This window comes from Bubalus bubalis, chromosome X (genome assembly GCF_019923935.1).
Source record: "Bubalus bubalis isolate 160015118507 breed Murrah chromosome X, NDDB_SH_1, whole genome shotgun sequence".
Lineage (NCBI taxonomy): Eukaryota > Metazoa > Chordata > Mammalia > Artiodactyla > Bovidae > Bubalus > Bubalus bubalis.
Genome location: NC_059181.1, coordinates 70,727,394 through 70,731,403, shown reverse-complemented (window position 1 = coordinate 70,731,403; position 4,010 = coordinate 70,727,394). Strand labels below are relative to the sequence as shown.

General features: G+C 38.0%; 1 non-coding gene across 1 annotated transcript; it reads right to left on the bottom strand.

Annotated features, from left to right (window-relative positions):
- Positions 1-291: 291 nt before the first annotated feature.
- LOC112582446 lies at positions 292-398 on the bottom strand. The gene has a single exon (XR_003106976.1). It is a non-coding gene; the product is annotated as a U6 spliceosomal RNA (small nuclear RNA).
- Positions 399-4,010: the final 3,612 nt, after the last annotated feature.

Here is a 4,010-nt window from a genome sequence, read left to right as displayed (position 1 = left end):
GTTTTCTCCACCATCTGGAACATACAAAGAGATTCCCAGAGTTGGGCAGAGAAGAGAAGGGGGAGGGAGGAGATAAAGACGACTTGGTGGAGACAAAGGAGAGTCCAAAGGGGAAGAGAGCAGTCAAGCCAGTAATCTCGCTCTCAAGTAAAAATGGGTACTGAAGATTGGGTTCTTAAAGGTACAAAATCAATAACAAATACCAAAGAGCAAAGATTAAAAATCTAGAGTAAAAGTTGGATTTTCAAAAATACAATAGTAAAGAAAAAGAGAAAAAAAAAAGTCACACAAAAAAATATGGAATGCTTCACGAATTTGCATGTCATACTTGCGCAGGGTCCATGCTAATCTTCTCTGTATCATTCCAATTTTAGTATATGTGCTGCCGAAGCAAGCACTATCATAACATTTTAAATCAACTATATATCTCTCTATAAATAAATCCGTTGCCCAGTTTGTAATTGACTGTTTTTATTGTTGTTCTTGAGGTTAGGAGTTCTTTTTATGTTCTATATACAGTGCCCTTATCAGACACATAATTTGCAAAAAAATTTCCCCAATCTGTGAGCTGTGTTTTAATACTGTTCATGGTATCATTTGAAGCCTACACTTTTAAAAATTTTGATGCAGTACAATTTATTTATTTTTTTCTTTTGTTACTTGTGATTTTGGTATCATATCTGTCACCATTATCCAAGCCAAGGTCATGAAAATTCACACCTGGGTTTTCTTCCAAGAATTTACTAGTTTTAGTTCTCCCTTTAGTTCTTTGTCCCATTTTGAGTTTGTTTTTGTTTACGGTGTGAGGTAGGTCTTGTTTATAGTGAATAAGAGAAATTTATTCTTTCGCATGTGGATATCCAGTTGCCTTAGCACAAATTTTTGAAACATACAAAAAAAAAAAAAAGTTCCTTCCCCATTCAATTGCCTTAGCACCCTTGTTGAAAATCAATTGATTATAAATGTTAAAGTTTATTTCTAGATTCTGATTTCAATATAATTGATCTATATGTTTACCTTTATGCCAATACTACAATTTTCTTCTTCTTTTTTTTTTTTTTTTTTTTTGGTCACTGTTTCTTTGTAGTGAGTTTTAAACTTTGGAAATGTGAGTCTTCTAACTTTCTCCTTTATTTTCAGGATCATTTTTATTATTCTGAGTACATTGAACCACTGTATAAATTTGAGGACTAGTTTTGCAATTAAGAAGACCCTGGATACTTTGATGGGAATTGTGAAGAACCTATAATGAATTTAAGGATGTTGATGTTTTTCATCAACATCGACAGTGCACAAACACGGGTGGCTGCAATGGCATACAAGTGTGGCCGAGAGGAGCTACCCCACGTCCGAGGTCAGGGGCAGAAGCCAGGAGGACCCCATGCCCGAGGGCCGGCGGCCAAGAGGAGCTACCCCACGTCCGAGGTCAGGGGTGGTGGCCGGGAGGAGCAACCCCACATCCAAAAAGTGGTGGCTACACAGGCACAGGAGGACCTAGAGGAGCTATTCCACGTTCAAGGTCAGGAGGGACAGCAGTGAGGAGATACCCCTCGTCCAAGGTAAGGAGAAGTGGCTGTGCTTTGCTGGAGCAGCCATGAAGAGATACCCCACGTCCAAGGTAAAAGAAACCCAAGTAAGATGGTAGGTGTTGTAAGCAGGCATCAGAGGGCAGACACACTGAAACCAAAGTTACAGAAAACTAGTCAATCTAATCACACTAGGACCACAGCCTTGTCTAATTCAATGAAACTAAGCCATGCCCTGTGGGGCCACCCAAGACGGGTGGGTCATGGTGGAGAAGTCTGACAGAATGTGGTCCACTGGAGAAGGGAATGGCAAACCACTTCAGTATTCTTGCCTTGAGAACCCCATGAACAGTATGAAAAGGCAAAATGATAGGATACTGAAAGAGGAACTCCCCAGGTCAGTAGGTGCCCAATATGCTACTGGAGATCAGTGGAGAAATAACTCCAGAAAGAATGAAGGGATGGAGCCAAAGCAAAAACAATACCCAGCTGTGGATGTGACTGGTGATAGAAGCAAGGTCCGATGCTGTAAAGAGCAATATTGCATAGGAACCTGGAATGTCAGGTCCATGAATCAAGGCAAATTGGAAGTGGTCAAACAAGAGATGGCAAGAGTGAACATTGACATTCTAGGAATCAGCGAACTAAAATGGACTGGAATGGGTGAATTTAACTTAGATGACCATTATATCTACTACTGTGGGCAGGAATCCCACATTTTCAGTGTACAGTTTTGTGATATTAAGTAAATGTAGGTTGTTGTGCAACCCCCAAATCATTATTTTTATTATTTTCTAGTTTACTTATTTATTATCATTTTAAAAACTTTTATTATTAGAGTATAATTGCTTTACAATGACGTGTTAGTTTCTGCTGTATAACAAAATGAATAAACTATATGTATACATATATCCCCTACCTCTTGAGCCTCCCTGACACCCCCCATCCTACCCCTCTATGTCATCAGAGAGCACAGAGCTGAGCTCCCTGTGCTATACGGCAGCTTCCCACTAGCTGTCAATTTTACATATGTTAGTGTATGGGCATCCGAGGTGGCGCTAAGTTAAAGAACACAACCACCAATGCAGGAGACATAAGAGAAGTGGGTTTGATCCCTGGGTCAGGAAGTTCCCTTGGAGGAGGGCATGGAAACCCACTCCAGTATTCTTGCCTTTAGACTCCTATGGACATAGGAGCCTGGAGGGCTAAATTCCATGGGACCCTCAAGGAGTTGGACATGACTGAAGCAACTTAGCATGGAGTGTATGTACTCTATCAATTTGTCCTACACTCTCTTCCTTGCTGTGTCAGAAGTCCATTGTCCACATCTGCATCTCTATCCCTGCCCTGAAATAGGTTCATGTAGAATCCTTCTTCTAGATTCCATATACATATGTTACTATACAATATTTGTTTTTCTCTTTCTGATTTCACTCTGTATGACAGACTCTGGGTTCATCCACATCACTATATATGATCCAATTTCATTCCTATTTTGGCTGAGTAATATTCCATAGTGTGTGTGTGTGTGTGTGTATGTATATATATATATATATATATATATATATATATATATACCAAATCTTCTTTATTCATTCATCTGTTGATGGACATTTAGGTTGCTTCCATGTTCTGGCTATTGTAAATAGTGCTGCAATTAACATTCGGGTACATGTGCCTTTTCAAACTATGGTTTTCTCAGGGTATATGCCCTGTAGTGGGATTGCTGGGTTATATGGTAGTTCTATTTCTATTTACACCAGACACAAAAATAAACTCAAAATGGATTAAAGACCTAAATGCAAGGCCAGACACTGTAAAACCCTTAGAGGAAAACATAGACAAAATATTCTTTGACATAAATCACAAAGTATTTGACACACCTCCTAGAGTAATGAAAATAAAAATAAACTAATGGGAACTAATTAAACTGAAACTAGCTTAATTAATTTAATAAACTAATTAAATTTCTTTGCACAGCAAAGAAAATGATAAACAATATGAGTAGGCAATCTTCAGAAAATATTTGCAAGCAATGCAATGGACAAAGGATTAACCTCCAAAATATACAAGCAGCTCACGTAGCTCAGTATCAGCAAACAACCCAACCAAAAACTGGGCAGAAGACCCACATAGACATTTCTCCAAAGAAGATATACAGATGGGCCAACAAATACATGAAAAGATGCTGAATATTACTAATTAGAGAAATCCAAATCAAAACTACAATGAGGTATCACCTCACATGAGTCAGAATGGCCATTATCAAAAAATCTACAAACAATAAATGCTAAAGAGGATGTGCAGAAAAGGGAACACTTTTCAGTGCTGGTAGAAATGTAAACTGATACTACTGCAATGGAGAGCAGTATGGGGATTTCTCCATTCTATTTGTTTAAAGACTTTGTGAGAAGTTAAGTTATTTTTATTTTATTTTATTTATTTATTTCTTTTTTCTTGGGAAATGACAATTAAATTTTATTT